Source organism: Schistocerca gregaria, chromosome 2 (genome assembly GCF_023897955.1).
Source record: "Schistocerca gregaria isolate iqSchGreg1 chromosome 2, iqSchGreg1.2, whole genome shotgun sequence".
In the NCBI taxonomy this organism is placed as follows: Eukaryota; Metazoa; Arthropoda; class Insecta; order Orthoptera; family Acrididae; genus Schistocerca; species Schistocerca gregaria.
In genome coordinates this window covers 602,755,708-602,779,621 of record NC_064921.1, presented here as the reverse complement: position 1 = coordinate 602,779,621, position 23,914 = coordinate 602,755,708, and positions in this window count along the sequence as shown.

Genomic DNA, 23,914 nt, shown 5'->3' with positions numbered 1-23,914 from the left:
TCAAGTTAATTTGGTACGGCCTTTTCCTATTAACTTTATAACTACTACGTACCACGTTAATTTTTCGCCGTGTATTAAAGCGTAAACGCACTCATTCAGGTGGCTTGTGACGGAGCAAGGTTCGGTTCTCTTCGTACTGTTAACACTTTGACAGGGTTCTTGTCTGTTCGTTGCCCTTCACTCCGAAGTAGCAGGTACTTACTCTCTGGGTGGTGCATAGCAGCGTTAAAGAAATCACCACCTAACACTGAAACATCCCCTTAGATAATTTTATGAATTACTGTGCTGATAAACCTCTACGTTATTTGTTTTTCAAACAGCTGAGCAAAACTGAACGTACTCAGACATTACTCTCTTTACTTATTCTGATCAACACTAAACTGACACACAATATTTTAAGCGCAACGCAATCTGACTTTCAAAAACCCCTACAAAAGAATGGCCCTACTAACAATAGCCTATACCTTTCCTGAATCACTTACCTCACAAAAATCTTCGTTACTCGAACTACTTCAATACAGCGAGTGCCACTAGTGCCAGCTAAATAAAAGATTCTAACTACTGAAGGCACTAACAACTGATAGGCATAGTTAGCAAATGAAAGATTTTGATAGAGAACAAATAATGTATTTACCTTAATTATTTTCAAAAGTCATAATGCTGGCCGAGGTGGCCCGAGCGGTTCTAGGCGCTACGGTATGGAACCGCGCGATCGCTACGGTCGCAGGTTCGAATCCTGCCTCGGGCATGGATGTGTGTGATGTCCTTATGTTAGTTAGGTTTAAGTAGTTCTAAGTTCTAGGGGACTGATGACCTTAGACGTTAAGTTCCATAGTGCTGAGAGCCATTTGAACCAAAAGTTCATAATATCCAGTATTACAAATTTACTCTTTCTGGCGGACACACGTCCAAATCGTCCGCTCTTAAAATTCTACCATCTCTCTCCCCAAATCCACCACTGCTGGCGGCTCACCTCCAACTACGCAACGCTACGCGCTGTTCACATCCAACTGCCCAACACTGCAATGGCAAAAATTCCAGCAACGCAAATCAGCCACAGACTTCACAAAGCACCGTCAGCGATTGTCATATAGAGCGCAACGTGGCGTTACCAACATAAAAACCTAAACAGCCTACTTACAATACCAACCATACAGAGGCAGAAAAACTCTGGTTAAAAATCGGTTCCTGAAAGTTCACGATAAACATCGGGCGTTCGGGTTCTACCTTCTTGTAGCAAAATGTTGAAAGTCCTGTTGTCTGTTTTTTGCCACTAAGACCATGAAATGGTTATCAAGTCCGTATTTACGTTTGCACTAATGTTGTCTTTGTAAGTTTAAAATGGTTCAAATGGCTCTGAGCACTATGGAACTTAACTTATAAGGTCATCAGTCCCTATAACTTAGAACTACTTAAATCTAACTAACCTAAGGACATCACACACATCCATTCCCGAGGCAGAATTCGAACCTGCGACCATAGCGGTCGCGCGGTTCCAGACTGTAGCGTCTAGAACCGTTAGGCCACCCCGGCCGGCCTGTGCTAGTTTACAGTTTAAACGCTGTTTTACACGTAGTCACACGAAAGCAGCCAGAATTTTGCAAGGTCGACCCGAATCTTATTCACGATCTAAACAGCCACTGACCCGCAACTATACGTGAGTTAACACTCGTTCGATTCAGTTGTCTTCCTTTAGGGAAGAGCTCGCCATGCTATTCCGTCACGAATGCCAAACATGCCAGCGGATTTTCTAAGCTAGACCAAATTATTTCACACACTGTTGTCTTTCACATGGAAGCACCTAAACTTACCAAACATTCACTAAGATGCGTTCCACTCAAGTCGCTTACTGTGAGAGATAGCAGAACCGAATTTACGTCTATAATTTTTCATTTTACGTAATATTTGCCAAGAGCGATCTAACATGATGTGTTCGGTACTATGGTCCAGAAGCGACCCTCCTCGTCAGTTTCCTCGTACAGGTAGCACCCCTCTCTCCACACGGGAAACTTTCAATTCTGATTGTCTGTTGATTTGAATGACCAGTCAGAACGTTCTTCCTAGATGATTCTCGCGGCAAAATCCTCTCTCATCCAATCACAATATAGAGTAATTTTACGAAAGCAAAACTTCAATTTATTACACTAGATTTAATTATGAAGCAAATAAAGTATGAAATAATTCCAAAATTAAATAACGCACTTACTCCGTTCTTAACTTATTTGCTGATTATCTTTTACAAAGGAGCTCCAATGTTAGGTACGTAAGGGGGCCCCTTAGGGATATGACGGCTAAGGAGGGGAAGAAATCCAGTGTGCACTCTGTGTGCATTCCGGGAGGAGTCATTCCTGATGTGGAAAGGGTCCTTCCGGATGCCATGAAAACACAGGGTGCAGCCAGCTCATGTGGTGGCACATGTCGGCACTAATGACGTGTGTCGCTTTGGATCTGAGGAAATTCTCTCTGGATTCCAGCGGCTATCTGATTTGGTGAAGGCTGCCGGTCTTGCTTACGAGATGAAGACAGAGCTCACCATCTGCAGCATCGTCGACAGAACCGACTGCGTACCTTTGGTGCAGAGCCGGGTGGAGGGTCTGAATCAGAGGCTCAGACGGTTTTGCGACCGTGTTGGCTGCAGATTCCTTGACTTGCACCATAGGGTGGTGGGGTTTCGGGTTCCGCTGAATAGGTCAGGAGTTCACTACACTCAGCTGGCGGCTACACGGGTAGCGGAGGCTGTGTGGCGCGGACTGGGCGGTTTTTTAGGTTAGAAGGCCTCGGGAAAGTGCGGGATGGGCTGCAATGTCAAAGGGTGCTTGACAATTACAGGACGTGCTTGGATCAAGGAACAGTCGGAATTATAGTTGTAAATTGTTGTAGTTGTGCTGGGAAAGTCCCTGAGCTTCAAGCGCTAATAGAAAGCACAGAAGCTGAAATCGTTATAGGTACAGAAAGCTGGCTAAAGCCTGAAATAAGTTCTGCAGAAATTTTTACGAAGTCTCGGACGGTGTTCAGGAAAGATAGATTAGGCAGAATTTGTGGTGGAGTGTTTGTGTCTGTCAGTAGTGGTTTATCTTGTAGTGAAGTAGAAGTAGATACTCCGTGCGAATTGGTATGGGTGGAGGTTATACTTAACAGCCGAACTAAGTTAATAATTAGCTCCTTCTACCGACCCCCAGACTCCGATGATATAGTTGCGGAACAGTTCAGAGAAAATTTGAGTCTCGTAACAAATAAAAACTCCACTCATACGGCTATAGTTGGTGGGGACTTCAACCTTCCCTCAATATGTTGGCAAAAATACTTGTTCATAACCGGTGGTAGGCAGAAAACATCTTCCGAGATTGTCCTAAATGCTTTCTCTGAAAATTATTTCGAGCAGTTAGTCCACGAACCCACGCGAATTGTAAATGGTTGCGAAAACATACTTGAGCTCTTAGCCACAAACAATCCAGAGCTGATAGAGAGCATCATGACTGATACAGGGATTAGTGATCACAAAGTCGTTGTAGCTCAATACCGTTTCTTCTAAATCCACCAGAAACGAACACAAAATAATTTAATTTAAAAAAGCGGATAAAGTGTCACTAGTAGCCTTCCTAAGAGGCAATATCCATTCCTTCCGAACTGACTATGCGAATGTAGACGAGATGTAGCTCAAATTCAATTATACAGTAGCAACAGCAACTGAGAGATTCATACCTCATAAATTGGTAAGAGATGGAACGGATCCCCCGTGGTACACAGAACAGGTCCGAACGCTGTTGCAGAGGTAAAGGAAAAGGCATGCGAAGTTCAGAAGAACGCGAAATCCCGAAGATTGGCTAAAATTTACAGACGCGCGAAATTTGGCACGGACTTCAATGCGAGATGCCTTTAATAGGTTCTACAACGAAACATTATCTCGAAATTTGGTAGGAATTCTGGTCGTATGTAAAGTACACAAGCGGCAAGACGCAGTCAATACCTTCGCTGCGCAGTGCCGATGGTACTGTTACCGACGACTGTGTCGATAAAGCGGAGTTATTGAACGCAGTTTTCCGAAATTCCTTCACAAAGGAAGACGAATGGAATATTCCAGAATTTGAAACACGAAGAGCTGCTAGCATGAGTTTCTTAGAAAAAGATACCTTAGGGGTTGCGAAGCAACTCAAATCGCTTGATACGGGCAAGTCTTCAGGTCCAGATTGTATACCGATTAGGTTCCTTTCAGATTACGCTGATACAATAGCTCCCTACTTAGCACTCATATACAACCGCTCGCTCACCGATAGATCTGTGCCTACAGATCGGAAAATTGCGCAGGTTGCACCAGTGTTTAAGAAGGGTAGTAGGAGTAATCGATTTAACTACAGACCTATATCATTGACGTCGGTTTGCAGTAGGGTTTTGGAGCATATACTGTATTCAAACATTATGAATCAACTCGAAGGAAACGATCTATTGATACGTAATCAGCATGGTTTCAGAAAACATCGCTCTTGTGCAACGCATCTAGCTCTTTATTCGCATGAAGTAATGTCCACTATCGACAGGGGATCTCAAGTTGATTCCGTATTTCTAGATTTCCGGAAAGCTTTTGACACCGTTCCTCTCAAGCGACTTCTAATCAAGCTGCGGGCCTATGTGGTATCGTCTCAGTTGTGCGACTGGATTCGTGATTGCCTGTCGGGAAGGTCGCAGTTCGTAGTAATAGACGGCAAATCATCGAGTAAAACTGAAGTGATATCAGGTGTTCCCCAGGGAAGCGTCATGGGACCTCTGCTGTTCCTGATCTATGTAAATGACCTGGGTGACAATCTGAGCAGTTCTCTTAGGTTGTTCGCAGATGATGCTGTAATTTACCGTCTAGTAAGGTCATCCGAAGACCAGTATCAGTTGCAAAGCGATTTAGAAAAGATTGCTGTATGGTGTGGCAGGTGGCAGTTGACACTAAATAACGAAAAGTGTGAGGTGATCCAAATGATTTCCAAAAGAAATCCGTTGGAATTCGATTACTCGATAAATAGTACAATTCTCAAGGCTGTCAATTCAACTAAGTACCTGGGTGTTAAAATTACGAACAACTTCAGTTGGAAAGACCACATAGATAATATTGTGGGGGAAGGCAAGCCAAAGGTTGCGTTTCATTGGCAGGACACTTAGAAGATGCAACAAGTCCACTAAAGAGACAGCTTACACTACAATCGTTCGCCAACTGTTAGAATATTGCTGCGCGGTGTGGGATCCTTACCAGGTGGGATTGACGGAGGACATCGAAAGGGTGCAAAAAATGGCAGCTCGTTTTGTATTATCACGTAATAGGGGAGAGAGTGTGGCAGATATGATACGCGAATTGGGATGGAAGTCATTACAGCAAAGACGTTTTTCGTCGCGGCGAGATCTTTTTACGAAATTTCAGTCACCAACTTTCTCTTCCGAATGAGAAAATATTTTGTTGAGCCCAGCCTACATAGGTAGGAATGATCATCAAAATAAAATACGACAAATCAGAGCTCGAACAGAAAGGTTTAGGTGTTCGTTTTTTCCCGCGCGCTGTTCGGGAGTGGGATGGTAGAGAGATAGTATGAGTGTGGTTCGGTGAACCCTCTGCCAAGCACTTAAATGTGAATTGCAGAGTAGTCATGTAGATGTAGATGTAGATGCTCACTTAGACATATGTCATATGACTCCCGTATTTTCCCAGGAATTCTTCCCACCGTTTGAATTTCGCATATCTCTTCACAAAACAAAACATTTCCAATTTTCATATGCCCCTCATTGACTCTCTCAACCACTCCCACACACTCGCATATCAAAATTTAACTGAATATTAATTTTAATAGGTTCCAATATTACGTCAAATAAAAATTACTAATTTTATAAAATGGAAGATTCTAGTTAATTGATTTTTAGGAGCTGAACTTTTCATAAAAGTTGCTCAAGACGTTGAAAGCTGATCTATTGGTTCTATAATAAATAACAAAATCAAATTTGGATAGTATCATTGCAGCAATAACAATATGCAATATCTGTAGTTTGGACAAAATCGGAGAATAGCTGACGTAGCTTATTTAGAATCATATGGAGTATAAATATTCCTAGCGTTCTACTGGCAGGCTGAGACACTGACACTGGCGGCATCTGAGACAGGTGCATCATATGCGTTCTAACTAATGGAAAATGATTCAACTGGCTCTGAGCACTGTGGGACTTAACATATGAGGTCATCAGTCTCGTAGACTTAGAACTAACTAACCTAAGGACATCACACACATCTATGCCCGAGGCATGATTCGAACCTGCGACCGTAGCAGTAGCGCGGTTCCGGTCTGAAGCGCCTTGAGCCGCTCGGTCACCGCGGCCGGCAACTAACTGAAAAGCAACGAACGAATCTCCTGCAGCTACTGGACCAGAGGCACTCCTGGCTCCTCACTTTACTGCACATATGGTAACACTCGATACGTTACAGGCTGCGAAAGTCAAGATCTCCGGCTGGTGCCAAGGTACGGCACATAGTAATATTGTGATTATAGTATAGGTGATGGAATGCGGAAGTTGACCGATATAAACAATCTCAGTAGTTAGCATCGTCTAGCGGTCACGCGGTGTCTCAACAAGTAGCCGAGCTCCGTCGTAGTGCCTTCTTCATGCCGCCCCTTTTAATATTCGACTGGGTCCGAAGGAGACTGTCATGGGTTCGCATTTTCTGTGCTTCGCAACAACACTAGGCGCTATCTTTCCAGCCTTCCAAATTACTAACCGAGTCTATCCTCCTGCTTCTCACATTCTCTTTAATCCATCGTCCGCCTATAATATCGAAGAGTTCTGTGTTCTTTCGATATCTCCAATTTGCTCCACTTCAGGATATCCAGGTATTTTCTTCTTCACCTCTTATTTCATATATCAGATTCCTATCAAGCTTTTTAGCTTTCAGGTTCTTAGAGAACTACAGGATGAATGATAGGGAATTTTAGCTTTTTTTGAACGTACGGGTTTGGATTTCAGTGTACTAAAACGTGTTTCTCAAATTTTATCTGCTAAACCTATGTCCGATTCTATAAACTACTTTTCGTTCCATAGACACTATGTACTTGAAAAAGGTTAAAAACTTTGGGTCCGCCTAGGCTGCAAGCGGTTGTTAAAAATTAAAATGCGCGGCTGGCCAGTTTGGACCGTAAAGACTGTCGTCAGGTAATACGAAAGAGCGGCCGAATATACCAGATGTGGTAAGCATGCAAATTATATTTGTCTGTTTCACGATGCGCTAATTTCAATGCCAATTCATTTCTGTCAAGATTAAATCAGTTTTCTTTCTGCCTTGTTTTAGTTTTCTGCTTGGAACTGTCTCCACTGGTTTCAATATTACATCCCTTACCTCCTACGACCCCTCCTCTAAGTAATGTGTCGCTTGTAAGTTATGAAATCAGTCGTGCCTTACAGTCGTTTCTTCAACCTTGTAATATAAATCACTTCTTTCACTTTTTTATGTGGGGTGAGTTTTGTAGTTCCCGCACCCAGTTTTGTTCAGTAACGAAGGATTCTTCTGCTTTTTGAGGCGGAGGAGAAATAATGGAATAATCTAAAAAAATACTATTATTCTTGTGGAGATCTGACGGCATACCACTACAGGTTATACTTCCAACGATTGGCATGAATATACAAATGATTAGAATTTCATTGCATCTGCAAAAACTGAAAACAAGTAACTGCATCTACGTTTTTTCATTCAGAGAGGAGATCGTGGTAAATACTCGAATAGGAGGCAGAATGTCAGAATTTGCTAGATCGCGGTCTATCGAGATTTCACTGTTGCGGGCGCTTACAAGGATCCCACGAATTACACGTGAACATGGAATCAATGAGATCAGGAGGGCCATATTCAAAGTCATGGATGATAACGACTCCATTGTTCACTCAGCTGAGCTGGATCAAAGCGCTGCGTCATGTACCTGGACTCTGGAAATAAATGACCTTGTTTGCAGCAAGACAAGTGTCCACATGGATAGTGTGACGACGTGCGTAGCACCGCGGACTGCCAGCACTTCTGCTGCAGCTTCCCATGACACAGCTGAAGAGGGAGGCGACCCGACAACGGCGCGGCTAACGTCAACACAGGGCACAGGTGGAGGGAGGTAGATTGGGCGTAACATACCGTTGACATCGAGGTCTTTTACTACCCGCCCCATCGCACCCAAAATGCTGGTTTCAGTACTTGGACTACACCTGTCTTAATTTAAAGGAACTGTATAAATTTCAGCAGCATCTTAACCAACAATACGCCAGCATTCAACGAAAGGGGGTGATTTTATCCCGAGTCGATGAGGAAGAGTAAAGAGAGCCTGATGGCTCATTCGACCACAGTGTGCATAAAAAAATCTATCATCTCCGACAGATTCCTGCGTGCTACTTCCCACCGTGACGCAAAAACGTAAGAATCTGTCCTGCACGAGTTAACCGACAGCAAGAGGCCACATCGAACAAACGACACACGACGTTTGACGGTGGAAGTGCAGAAACTGTGGTCAGCTTTCTGAGTCAGTAATGCAGAAATTCCAGTATCATATACTGGATTGTAAGGCGTACGCAGGAGCAGAAATGTAACTGCTGCAGGACAGATTACCGGCTACACGAATCCACCACTGCTACCCCACACCGTCACGCCAGGTTCTGCACTCTCCATAAAAGTTGACATGTACAACAATATGACTGCTGTCTCGCACACCCGGGAAGTTTTATTAAAAATAAACACCCGGCTACCATTTTGTGTCATTTCACTGTACTTATTGACGGCGCTTTGTAAGATTGTACTCGATTGCGTACGTCTTTTTAATAACACATGGATACATCACAGATATTTCACATTATTATATGTTGTAGCAGCCACAGCAGTGCAAGATAGCACACCCTTCCTTCGATCGCGTGTGAATGGCCAAAGATAAGAACAGAAAGAGGTACTGTCACGTTTTTAGCGTAATGTTATCCAAAATGCTTCGCTTCAGCTCCATGTCTCACGTACAGTATCAATAGAAAACACCATATGAAGCGCCTTTGACAACCGTGATTATTACATTTAACATAACTGCACGAAGCGTTGTAAAACTCCCTGTTTTTGTAGGTTACGCTGAACTGCAGTTTAATCTCGCATAATGTGAGGAAGACTCAAATGGGTTCGTGTTTGCAAGAAATTTGCGAGTGTTGCCTGTAGTGCTGTGGGTTAAGGACGGAGGTTGTAATTCTACGTACACTGCAGAGATGGACATCGACTGCAAATAACAGCGATTTGGAAGAGTTATAGCCGAAAATTGTGCCCTGCAGAGGAGTGGAAAAGGCTACACGTTAATGCGGCGAACTGGCGCGCATTCGTGCTGCAATCAGCGGTCGCACTAATCAAGAATAAGAGTCAGAGAAGTCCCACGTGCAAAAGTTTTTGGTGCAATTGTGGAGTAGTACGGACTATGGTTTCTTTAAAACCAAAGCTTTGCAACGTTATACTTGCATTAGCATGCCTGTAGTTGGATAAATGTCAGAGAAAATACAGATAATGTTCTTTGGAGTTGAATATTAAGGTTGAAATAGCTTCATTGTGCTAAATCTTTATTTTTTAACAAATATGTTTCAATTACGAGTAATTTGTACAGGTTTATTATTTTATATGTGTATAAAATTCCTGGCCGGTGCTTTCTAGTACGATCAGTGACACATAAACCTTACTGAAATCAACTATAGAACTCAAAATTAAGACTACTTTCTTTTTAATTGTAGTGGAACATCCCATCAGCATTGCGGTAATTCGAGGCAGAACACTTTTTAGGGAGAGAAGGACAAGGGAATGGATTTTGAAATGTAAAATGAATAGCCCAGGATTCACTTAAAGTCTTTTCTTAACCCTACGAAAATCTTGAATTCTGATGGGGAGGGGAATGTCTTTCCCTCTGTCAGTATGTAAGTGTTATGTTGACGAGTTGCGCAACGGATTGATCTGACAAGTTCCCTTTGGCTCCTGCAAGAAACAATTTCCACCCTACGCTACTACAGAAGTCAGACAGACGCTCCTAACGTACCAAAAATGCCTGACAAACTTTCAGCAATAAATATCTTCTCGAGCCGTCCGCTGTAAGGAAAAGACACAAAAATATTCTATTTTCTTACATAGCTAGTGGGATACTTGGTTACTGGAGTATTGCTAGTTAGAGTGAGGAAAACATTAAACGAACGGAAAATATTATTTATTGAAAAATCTGAGAAAATCAAGTGAAACTTTCATTTATAAACTGATCCACAAATTTCCAGGTTCTTTTTGGAATAGGAGGTTACTTCTTATGGACAGGAATCCTATTAATGAAATTTATATACAAAATGTGGGAAAGCTCTTTTATCCCTTTTCTTTAAGAATGTTATTTACTTGGCAGAATGGCTGAGAGCCGCACACACTCAACTTGAATAATTATCCGACTGAATTTTTCTAAGTACGGTCGAGGTTGTCACGTGAGAAATGTAATAGAGTGACGTGAATGAAGTATGTTATTTCTAATGGAGGAGAGATGGGGCTCGCATACGCTGTAGCGCACAATACTGTGAGCTGCAACGACTGCTGCCTGCGTCGCTCGCCGCTGAAAAATAACAAAACTATTTCTTTCTATCTGGATTGACCTTCATCAATCGAACTCTCACTGTGCCTTGATGAAGTCAAGGACTCCCATCTGCCCCTTCTAACTATTGGCGTGGTTCACCAGTCAGATAACCAGTCCACCACGATGCCACTCAGTGTTCGCTCGCAGGCGGTAACTAACACTCTGTCCGTGTTCACACTGCACATTAAGTGTCGCGGCCAACACAGTGAACAATCGCTTAATCGTGAGTGACTCAATCTAGACTATCACTCCGATTCGCTGGCGACAGAGGTGCTCTCTCAGTGCAGTACTGTGTAGAGACTTTGTTCCTCACTCTGCCTACACCCACGAGCGCACTCTCTCCTGCTACGTGTTCCCACTTCAAGAGCGTCACTAAAATGACACCTCTGCAAGCAAAAAGCGAATGGGTATATCATTCGCTGTCTCTCTTACCAATGGGAGAATGGTTCTCCATTTAACCCGACCAATCCGGAAATATATAGCATCTGCATTAGGCGTTTCCTGTCCACCTGTGAGAACTCTGAAACTGCGCACTAGCTCCATCAAAAATGCGTTTGCTGGTGCACTCCCAAACAATACAGTGGATTTTGCTTTTAAGGTGAGCACACAGACCATTATCCCTTTTCTCTGGCAAAACTGTTTTGGTCTCTGGGCAGTCGGCTGGTCAGAGCAGCTGTGGGCTAACTTACCCTCCTACAGACTTTCCAGTTGGCCGGTTGCCTCCACCAAACAAAAACTCCTGTGGCCGTCGTGTCTTGAATGTTTGTGTACGCCAGCCTCAACTTTTTCATCACGGTACGCACTTGTGATATATTTATTAGGTTTGCATATCGATTAAATGAAAATATGTAACAACTGACTCTACCCTATCGAGTTTGGGCTCGAATGAAACGTCTTTATATGCAGAATACGATGGTGAGGTCGGAATATGTAAGAAATGAAGGTCAGGAGACCACGCCACCATACACCTCTTCTCCTCAAAACAAGTCCACTGTCTGAAATCACTGCACCAAGTTGCTGAGTTTGTGACGTATTATTGAAATATTTTGTTATTGTATTTCTCTTTCTCTCAATGAACAGACAACAAAACGTTGCTGTAACCTGCCACTGGATTTTTGCCCCTATGCATTGTATTTCAAGTTTCAAGCTTCCCAAAAGAAATAGGTAACAGAACATTTTATATTTAACAAATAAACGCCACATTATAAGATGAACGTGGATTAAATGCAAAAATGAAATCGTTTATTTGTAACTATTGTACAATTAGTTTATTGGTGGCGAATTTGTCATGATGGATTTGAGGGATGATTTCATTATCTGGGAGGGGAAAGCATTTAGCATGGAATAAAAACTGGGGCGTCTGGAATCAGAAAACAAGTTAAATGTGCTGACACAACAGAAGACCTTGGTTCTCGAGGGTGATGTTGGTACAGAAACGCATGGAAGACGTAGGCCTGGGTCTAGGAAGTTGGAAACCTTATGAACTCGCTCAACTTGCGGGCGGGAAATAGTAAAGACATTATAAAAGTGAGGCAGAGCATTTTTTGAACTATTTCAAAGCAAAGGGATAAGATGGTGGTTTGTTGCACCATATTAAATTTCCATGGTTAAGAAGGGGGTGGATGGGGAGCTTATGTAAGTGGATTATGACTGTGGCACTAATTTATATTCGGGCAGTGAGGAGTTACGACAGTCTGTGACCTGTGTGGATTAGTAGCTGAGGATAGAATACTGTTAATTTCTGTTAATTTTTCTTATAATTATTAAATTTTTTAGATTGTGAATGTATAAGTATTAGCGGTTTAAATGAGAGATGAATTTGTTGAATTGAAGTTGGAGGTATTGTAGGGATGAATGGAGAATAAAATTCTATGGCTGGCAAGCAGTGCAGCATAGTCAGCATACTGGGGTAGGTAGACGGGGAGGAATGGTCTTAGAACATTAGGTGCTTAAAAGAGATAAAAGATTGGCGAAAGGACGAATCCTTTCGGGCATGTCTTCAGTTAGGAGAAAAATTTTCAAGCTCTTGACATTCAAAATATATCGTGTGTTAACTTAACACTATAACTACTGATGATGCTGAATTAGCTTAACAGTTTGCTTTGCACATAGGGAAAAAATAATGTATTGCGACAAATTACGGCCACTCAGACAATCCTCACATTTCCAACATAAGGTGTAGTTTGCCAAGGCGCACTTGAACGTCATTCCAAGTCATGTTTTGGCCCCTGGCCTTAGTTACGGAAACGGTGATGGAACTTCTTGAGATCTTCGTTTTGATTTTCTATGTTTTTCGGCGGTTAGTGTGACCAGTGCAGGCTCTCTCAGCAGTCCTAGCAGCAAGAGGCATTCAGACTATTTTAAGAAATAGAGAGTGCTTTAAACATAAAGGGTATAATTTTAGGTATGTATTCCCCCTATGCAGGCAAAAAAAGTTTATTACAAAATGTGACCGGAAGTGATTGGTCTTCTAGATATGGCCTTCAAAACGCACGGAACTTTTTTATTTACGCGTGTAGTTGTCGTGTCAAAATGTGTTCAAAATATCCACCTCCTACTTCAATACAAGCCTCTCATCTTTATTTAATAGACCCACCGTTGTGACCGAGCGGTTATAGGCACTTCAGTCCGGAACCGCGCTGCTGCTACGGTCGCAGGTTCGAATCCTGCCTCGGGCATTGATGTGTGTGATTTCCTTAGGTTAGTTAGATTTAAGTAGTTTTAAGTCTAGGGGACTGTGACCTCAGATTTTAAGTCCGAAAGTGCTCAGAGCCATTTGAACCATTTTGATATTTAATGTCCTTAGGGCAGGAAAGTTGGTATTTGTAGCATGCCGCTCCAAGAACCACTAGCTCAGCATAATTCGTGCAGGCTGATCTTCTGATAAGAGAGCCCTTGCATATTTCCGATGATAAGGATACAACTGCTCCTCTCGCAATAATCTCCACACAATTCCGTAACGACATTCATTTGTAGCGCTACCTTTCGCGTGCTGATAGAAAGAGTAGTCCGCAGAGAATCAAGAATCTCCTCCTTTACATCTAGAGTTGTAGATCTTGGTCATCCTCTTTCCAAATCAGGAGATGTAAAGTTTCAATGAGCGCACAGATGGCGATGGAGACGTTAAAATGCCTTCCTATCCAATCTTCCCTGTGGATAGCTCTTCTGGTACAGGACACAAGCCAGTGCAGCGTTGCCCTTCGCCTTATTGTACACGAAGTGCATTTTGCCAGCTCTTGATCTGAGCACGTGACGATTGCCAAACACAACACTCACAGTACCCTTCGTCTGAGTTTTTAGTATCATGTTAATATCTTCTGCCAAGACAGCCGACTGCGGGAAGAAAAACGTTCCAGCGAACATCTCTGTTTTGAAGGTCACAGCTTGGAAAGCAAGCATTTCGGAAACATGTTGTAATGAACTACACGTGAGGAATGTACACCTGAAATTATGCCCTCTATTTTTGAAACATCTTGTACATCGACTACCGAAACTCAACTTTCCTGCAGTTAGTATAATTGAGACTTCCTAGTATCGCGATAAGTATCTGAAACAGTTCTTATCGGACATACAAAAGAACATTTTCTTGGCTATTTAGATACTCAGTCATTGTTATGGATTGTACTAGGTATATCTCAGATGTGTAACAACGGCGATTCATTATTTCTTAGTGTGTCACCAGTATGATATTTATGTCACTCTACCTCTAGCCATTGATATGAATTGTACTGGGGATATCCCTATTGTGCACCAACGGCGGTTTATTATTTCTTATTTCGTCACCAGTACGATTTTTATATCATGCTACCTCTATGAGTTATCCGTGGCATTGTCTTCTTGTTTACTCGTTTCATAATATTGTGGTTGTAAGACTTATGTTACTTTCAGAATCAGTCCTTTCCTAAGCCTGTATAACTTCATACCAGAGTTGGACCTAAAATAGGCCTAATGCCTACTCTGAATTGTCACAACAAAATGTTATATATATTTTCAACGGATAAATAATAATTTCTCCGTAAAAACTTATATACAGTTACCGAATGACAGCCATGTTGAGAACTGTTCAGAACTATGGCTATTATATATCTTTCCCAGTGCTGATCAACACAGTCTGGAGTCGATCGTGGTGCTAAGCGGTTTGGGAGAATGACAAGCAGAACACAAAGACACAGGTGAAGATGATGTTGGTGTTAGGAAATATGGTTTTGTAAGGGCTGATTTTAGAACTGTAAAGATATTCAGATAACGTTGACGCAGCATTGCTTGTTCGTGCATGATTTATGAGGAGTTTGAGAAAAGCAAGGCTCAGTGTATGATTTTTTTGTTGATTCAGGTTGGTTTGTTTGCTAAAGTTTTATTTTGTAATCTAGAGCCACCGCATTGCACTAGGCTGTAAACAATTACTTAAAGCTTAAAGTATGATGTGTCTAGCGCATTGGCTTCTCCTTGCGTTGCACTTGGTCAAGGTTTTGTTTAACTGGTTTTCTGATGCGCTGCATTCTAACAATCACCGCTTGCGAGCAGTACCGAGTTTCCGTTGCCACAAGTTAAGTTACAAAAGTTTGGTAGGGCCGGTGTAACATCACTGTTAGGTCAAAGGAAGGTGTTTTATAGTGAATCATGTCATTACAAATTATCGTCAGGGTCAGCCAAGTTAAAATTTAGTTCCGATCTTTTGCCACACATTCTTACTCTTACAGTGCTACATCTTCGCGTGCGTGTTATTCAGTGTTGGGGATTTTACTTAGTCGGTTCGGATATGGAAACTTGCATGGCATTTAACAGAAGCATTTTGGGCAGTTGAAGGTTCAGTTTGTAATTTTATGGTGGATTTTTACGCTGTTAGTTTGTTGTGTTAGAATTTCATGATACCTACTGTGATGTCATGCACTGTAGCACTGTTCACCGCAATGCATAATACAGAGTTACACATGATACAGTGGCTTCTTTAGTACACAGTTTTATATTTTTAATTATTTTTAGTAGAGCTGAAGAGGTTGGCGTTCCGTATTACCCTCCTGAGCCCACCGATTCCATATTCTGCGAATAGTCATTGTATCTCGACCAACGTGAGCAGCAATGTCGCGACACGATAAACCGCAATCGCGATAAGCTACAATCCGACCTCTATCAAAGTCGGAAACGTGATGTTACGCATTTATCCTCCTTACACGAGGCATCACAACAACGTTTCACCAGGCAACGCCGGTAAAGTGCTGTTTGTGTATGAGAAATAGGTTGGAAACTTTCCTCATGTCAGCACGTTGTAGGTGTCGCCACCGGCACCAAGCTCGTGTGAATGCTCTGAAAAGCTAATCATTTGCATATCACAGCATCTTCTTCCTGTCGGTTTAATTTCGTGATTGTAGCTCGTCATCTTTGTGGTGTAGCAATTTTAATGGCTAGTAGTGTAGCTAGAAACAATGTATTATACATAGGAGTACTTACAAATAAAATCCATGAACCCAGCGGACAGAAATGTATCGTCTCTCTCTTCTACTTCACATTTTAAGGAGCATTTCAAGAGCTATATTTCAGAAGGCTTCTTCAAGATCTTCGCATATTTCTTCATTAGTTTAGGACCACCTTTGAACACATGGGGATCGAGGGTATTCCCGTAATGAGTGTCTGACATGATAGAGTGTGGGGTTCATGATGGCCATTGCAGTGAGGCTGCTCATCCAGAGTGGTTGAAATGGCTCTAAGCACTATGGGACTTAACATCTGAGGTCATCAGTCCCGTAGAACTTAGAACTACTTAAACCTAACTAACCTAAGGCCAGTACACACATCCATGACCGAGGCAGGATTCGAACCTGCGACCGTAGCGATCGCGCGGTTCCGGACTGAAGCACCTAGAACCGCTAGCCCAGAGGGGCCGGCTGCTGTGTTCTCAGTATGACGCTTTTGACCATTGATTTTACAGCATTTTGTCTGTCCCCTACGTAATTTTTTTTTTAGGTCTCCCTTTATCGTTTTCTGCAGGAGAAGGTTAACGTTGAGTTTTACGCGTATGTAAAGCAGCGCCGAAACCTGTACGGCGTCTGGTGCTTCCCGAGACAGTTGGGAGCGCGCGGCGTTGTTGGCGCCAGGTGCAGGACGAGCCGCGAGGCCGCCAGGCCACGCCCACCCCGCGGCGCCAAACAGCCACTGTGCTGGGTGTCGCCCGTCCTGCGGGTGAAGGACGGGCCGGTGAGTCCGGTAGCGACCGCCGCGCCTGACCTTTAACCACACCCGGCTTCACCTTCGTCGAGTAAGGTGGCGCAGCGGCCAACACACTGGATACAGATTCAGCAGGTACCGAGTTGACGTCCCCGCTCTGTCATCTCGGGTCAGCTTTTTCTCATTTACTTCAGATCCTTTAACGTGAAAGTCAGAATGGCTGCTTAAACACGTTCGCTACGCAATTCCGTCCCCAACATTTCCCAGTCGACCCTGTTCCCCGACGTCTGAAATTAGCACAAGACGTGGTTTTCTATTTTTCCCTCCAGTCAGTTAGGTATTTGCTGTTAATCTATATTAATGGTCGCGAGTCACGGCTAACTATTCAGCACCTACAGATCGTTGATCCTGACAGGTTAATGATTCTATTACGTAAACTATCGAATCTAAAAAAAAAAGACATAAACTGTCAGTAAGGATTGATGATGAGGAAACAAATGAGACAAGAACCGAGGTGGTAGTAGGAATGCAATAACAGGTCTGGACACAGATTGACCTTTGTTTTAAGTTGGCGGCATACAGGAGTGAACGCAAGGCCTCACACATCTCCCACTACCTTCCCCTGCCCCTCCCCCCCCTCTTCTTATCACACCTCTACCTATCCCATCACCTGCACTTCCATTTCTTTTGCCACGATCCCTTATTTGTAAATAGGTCAGTCAGAGAGCTTCTAAGGCACGCACACACACACACACACACACACACACACACACACACACACACACAGACACACACACATCTTTTGCTCTTCCACTCAAACCCCAGTGATTCAATAGCCATTAAAATACAACTGCGTTTTAGCGACCATTGCAACGAAACAGCCAACAGCAGAGTCGACTGCCTCGCTTTCTGTACCTCAGGTGGTGGCCAAGTAGGAAGTACGTATGTGTGGAGATCCTTTTGTTCCACATTGCTGTTGCAAACGGATGTTACACCACGATACAGAAGCAATTTGGAATACAGCGAACAGACACGTCAATGACCGAAGTGACAAGAACAACGGAGATGTGATGCCCGATCTCCCCTATCGCACTGCAACATTATGAGCACATACAATGACGCCACGTTTATTCTGAGTCGCTCGATGTTGCACATATTGCTCTTTGCCGTTCACTGCTTCTATTTTGCTACTTTTTTCACAGTTCAGTACACCTTCCTCCTGTTTTCATGCTTGATCTGTGTTCTATTTTTAACGGTCTATCCAAAGACCATCTTTGGGGGTTGCGATGGTGAGTTTCCCTTGTAAGGAATGAAGAGATACGCTTGAAATCCCCTAAGGCTATAGATACTGAGTTAAGGAATAGCTCAGTGAGGAGTTCAGTTGAAAACGAATGAACATCACTAACAGGGCAACCACAGAAGTTGGAGAGGAAAACATAGGTGCAAAGAAGGTAACTGCGAAGAAACCGTTTGTTGCACAAGAAATACTTGATAGATGAAAGAAGGAAGTACAAAAATGTTAAGGGTGATTCAGGAACACAGAAATACAAGTCACTTAGGAATGAAATAAATCGGAAGTGCAGGGAATCTGGGTGGAAAATGTGAAGAAATCGAAAAAGAAATGTTTGGCAAAATGACTGACTCAGAAAAGTAAAAACAACTTCCAGTGATTTAAAAGCGCGAGTGATAAAATTAAGAGAGCGATGAAAATCCCACTGTTGCGCGGACAGGAGAAAGTGGATAGGTGGGAAGAGTACACTCAAGGCCTCCATGAGAGAGAAGACTTGGGTGATGACGCGATAGAATAAGAAACAGGAGTCGATATAGAAGAGAATTACAATCAGAATTCAAAAGAGCATTGGAAGACTTTAGATCGAATAAGGCATAAGGGATAGACAACATTCCATCAGAATTTCTAAAATCATTCAGGAAAGTGGCAGCAAAACGACTATTCACGTTGCTGTGTAGAATGTATGAGTCTGCCGATATACCATCTGACTTTCGGAAAACCATCATTCACACAATTCCGCAGACTGCAAGGGCCAACGAGTGCGAAGATTATCGCAGAGTCAGCTTAACAGCTCGTGCATCCAAGTTTCTGACAAGATTAACTACAGAAGAACAGAATAGAAAATTGAGTATGTGTTAGATGACAATCAGTTTGGCTTCAGGAATGATAAAGGCACCAGAGAGGCAGTTCTGACGTTGTGGTCAATAATTTAATCAAGACAAAAGAAAAATCAAGACATATTCACAGATTCATCGACCTGTTAAAGCGTTCGGCAGTGTAAAAAAGTACAAGACGTGAGAAATTATGAGAAAAGTAGGGGTACGCTAAAGGGAAAGATGCGTAATATACAATACGTACAAGAGACAAGAGGGGCAACTGAAAGTGAGAAACAAAGAACGCAATGCTCGGATTAAAAAGGGTACAAGACAGACGTGTAGTCTTTCGCATCGGAGAACCAAAGACGGAAATAAAAGAAAGGTTCAAGAGCGGAAGTAAAATTGAAGGTGAAAGGATGTCATTGGTAAGATTCGCTGAGAGCATTGCTATCCTCAGTGAAAGCCAAGAAGAATTACAGGATCTGCTGAATCGAACGAAAAGTCCAATGAACGTTCGCGGCTCGTAGACTTGCGGTAGCGTTCTTGCTCCCCGCGCACGGGGTCTCGGGATCGATTCCCGGCGGGGTCGGGGATTTTCTCTGCCTCGAGATGGCTGGGTGTTGTGTGTCTTTCATCATCATTTCATTCTCGTTCACTCGCGAGTCGCCGTAGTGGCGTTAAAGAACTTCTGGAGCGACGGCCGAACCGCCCCGCGAGGGGTCTCTCGGCGACAAATGCATTACGCTCGTTATTATTATTAGTCCAATGAGTACAGAATACGGACTGAGAGTAAATCGAACAGAGACGAAAGTATCGGAAATCATAATAGTGAGAAACTTAAAATCAGTACTGGTGATCATGAGGTAGATGAAGTTAACCCTTCCAGACCCGATTTTTTTCTGGAGAAATGAAAATTTTTTATGATGTAATTCTCTTAGATGATTTTGAAATGATTTTAGATGCAAGATTTATACAGACGTATGTACCCGTTTCCAAAATATAGTTTGTAAACTTGTCTTTTATATGGACTAAAGAACTTATTTTGAAATATTCATTGTTGTAATAAATAAACTTGCCATTCAATAATTGCCATGCAAAATAACAAAAATGATGTTCATTTATACAGTGGAATAAATAAAGAACCTCTTCTATGTATTAAAGCGGTGACAAGCTGCTGCGCACTGCTACACAGACTTGTTGATATTTTTATAGAAAAGCCCGTCAGTTGGCAGGAACTGTACATTATAAAAAGATGGAACATTCGCAGATTTGTACTTGAGGTTTCCACGGTCCAACAATATGTCTGTCGCGACTAAGAGACAGTAAAATTTAATGTACACAGTTATTTTGTCTGTAAGGGTTGGCGAGTTCTGCCACCTACGCTACAAAATAGACCATGACGGACGGAGGAAGGAGGACATAAAAAGCTGATTAGTATTGACAAAAAGGGTATTCTTGGTCAAGAGAAGTCTATTACTATCAAACATACGTCTTAATTCGAGGAAGAAATTTCGGAAATTTACGTTTGGAGCACAGCAATAAATGGTAAGGAAACATGGATTATGCAAAAACCGAAACAGAAGAGAATCAAATCGTGTGGGATGTGACGCCACAGAAGAATGTTGGAAACGAAGTGAACTAACAAAATAAGGAATGAGGAGGTTCTACGCAGACTGGACGAGGAAAGGAATATGTGGAATACACTGACAAGAAGAAGGGACAGGGTAATATGACATATGTTATGAAATCAGCGAATATCTTCCATGAACTAGAGGGAGCCATAAAGGGTAAAAACTGTAGAGGGAGACAGACATTGAAATATATACAGCAATTAACAGTCAGAAGACTCATGACTCAATGACCCCCCCCCCCCCCCCGCCCCCCCAAAAAAAGGCTGTAGCACTTTTAACCGCAGACATCATATGTTCTGAGACTTTAAGAGAACAATGGGCACTAAAAATAACTCGCTTTAGAGATTTTTAATACGGAAACACAAAAGAATAACGGTAAAGCACCAAATTCGACAAATTTGTAGACAGTTAGATCAAGATACTGGTTGCTCAGTTAGCTTGCTGTATTATAACGAGTCTCAGGAGCAGTAATGTTTTTGAACAAATTTCCATACAGAGCAAAATTTAACGTCTGATTAGAGACGAAAATTTGAGCTTTGCACCAATGTAAAACTGCACTTTAAAGAAAAAATGGCTGTTTTACTTTGCTTCTATAGTACAAAATTCATGACTCAATTATTTGCACTTCTGATCTAACTTGCAAATTACACCTTACAACTTACAACAGGCAACAACGATAACTCGACCTTTGCACCAAAACAAAGTAACATTTTATATGAATCAAAAATCTGTCTGTTTCATTTTTACATAACAGTACAAAACACATGTGGCTCACTTATTGACAATAGTAGTGTAATTTACAGGTTTAAGTACATTCGTTGATGACGAAAAGCTAGATCTTTGCACCAAAGTAAACCTGCACTTCAAGAAGCCAAAAAAAGTACATGATTTATTATTTTTGTAACTGTAAAAAACGCATAGGACGTACTTATTGGCGCTACTGATCTAGCTTACAGGATAAAATAAACTTGGCGAGGAACGACTTTTTCTGTCGCACCGTGTAAACTGCATGACACGGCGGTGAAATAACACAGTGAACAGTAGTGTTAACATTTGAAATTAACATATATTCATGTAGGTAAGAGACAGGGTTTACTATGCTTTCAACTAAGAACTTTCAACTTTATTTCAAAGTAATTCAGACATTATAGCGTGTGCCATGCTAGCGTACTATCGTTATCTTGCAATACAAAACATTGGCAGCTTTTGCTGATATTGCTAACTTGTGCTATCACACAGTGAAATATGGCATTTAGTATACTCAGGTACTCTTCCATAGTGTCAAAAACATCATCCATTCTGTAGATATAAATCATAGCTTCCAGTATGGTACTAGCAGTTTCTTTAAACAAGGAAGATGTAAAAGTTTCTCATAGTCACATATCAAGGGATTCTTTACAAAAATTGATAAAGTCCTTCAAACTTTCCTATTGTTGTCCAAATTTCATTGCTGTGTCTTTGGTGATCTTTTAGCATAGAAACCTCCACTTCGCTTAAAATACTAGAAAATCTTTGCGTTAAGTCCAGATCCAAGCGATAATAGACGTCTCCACAGAGTTGCTGCAATATCTAAGTCAGTACACCTTGGGGATTTTACCACGTTGATAACTGCTTGAACACACACGCAGATAAACGTTTAAAACACCACTCAGTATCTTCCTTAACACTACCTCCTCTAATTTTTCCTCTCACCCGACTCGTACACAGCTGCCAAACTCTGAAAGCAACCTCATGCAAGTGCAGCCTGAATATCTGTAATATCAGAAATAACAGGACACAAGTTTGAATGCGTTAAAAAATCCCGATTTATCTGAGAACTTGGTCCCTAAGAATGCAACGTACGAATAATAGCACAGTCCCACCTGATGTCACACACCTGCGGTAAGCAGAGAGGAAGAGGGAGTTGTGAAGGGTTGCATGATGAACTTAACATCGTTAATTATCTAGGGCGGGAGTCAGTATAATGTTTGACTGACTTTGAAAAATTTGGTGGAAGTGGGTAGCTAAAAGCATAGTAATCCTCGTTTCTTACTTATACGAATGTGTTTTAGATAATGTTGGTAAATCGGCTGTTCAGTATTTACTTCAAACCAAGCTGCACACAGTTTCCATTCTTTGACAGCATAAGTTGTTAATATCCTAGTATGGTGTCACTGTAATGTTTGGTTGACTTTTAAAAGTAGTTGGAAGAAAGTAGTTGAAAGCATAACAACCCTTGTTTCCCACATACATGAATATTAAATTTGATGTTAAAATTATTGTTCAGTATGTTATTTCACTCAAGTGTTAAATAGTTTCTGCTCTGCCACAGCATAGGTCAGTACTTGCCCAAGTGTACCTTAATCTGAAAGCTAGATCAGTAGTGCCAATAAGTGGGCCACGTGGATTTTTTAATGCTACAGAAAAATAATACAGACAACTTTTGGTTTCTTTAAAGCGCTATTTTACTTTGGTACAAAGATCGAACTACTGTTTCCTTCCAGTGTACCTTAACCTGCAGAATAGATCGGTAGTGACAAAAGATAACACGCATGTATTGTAATGTAATAGAACAGAAACAGTCATTTTTTTGGTTTCTTTAAAGTTTTTTTTTCTTTGATGCAGAGAGCGAATTTTCGTTTGTGATCAGAAAACGAAGCTAACTCTTTGTGGTGCCTTTCTCCTGACACTCGTAGTAGACCAGCAAGTCAACCAGGCAGCAGGCATGTTGATCTAAGTACTTTCGAAGTTAACGTGCTCTGTTAATGCTTTTCGTAGCTACACTTTATTATGAAAATATGCAATTTAAGTTATACACCATATTAAAGATCACTCCAAAAAGTATCATTTTTAGTATAATTGGGTAAGCTAAAGCAGGGACGGGAGAAACCGACCGCTTATAACCGATATCGGTATTTTTGTTCTGAATAATTGATAAAACTGATGTTTTTCGGTATTCATTAGGCCTCGGCTATGAAAGATTTTTTATTCTTTACTAATTCCCAGGTAAAAAACTGTGTACCAATCTGCCATACCACCAATGCAAAAGTTTTCGTTTTTAAATAAAAGCTTATTAAAAACGGATAATGTTTGCTCCTAAAATTTTCATTGTTCGGAAATATTGGGTAATTTCAGAAAACGAGAAAAGCGACCACTGCTATTTTAATTAAGAACGTTGTCAGTTAAAAGTGAGAGACAGACACATGCCATGTGATGTGACATATTAGATGATGCACTTGTGCTTGCAATACGCAAGACTTCCCCTGCCTGGCCTATATGGTAGTTTCTTGGTGTTGTCACCACAAGTTCGTTGTATTATGTGCAAAAACGTATAACGTTCCATTTGCTTTAAAAAAACGAAAACAGGAAGAGACACAACAAACTTGCGGCATTATGTAAAAAGAAAACATCCACAACGTTCCC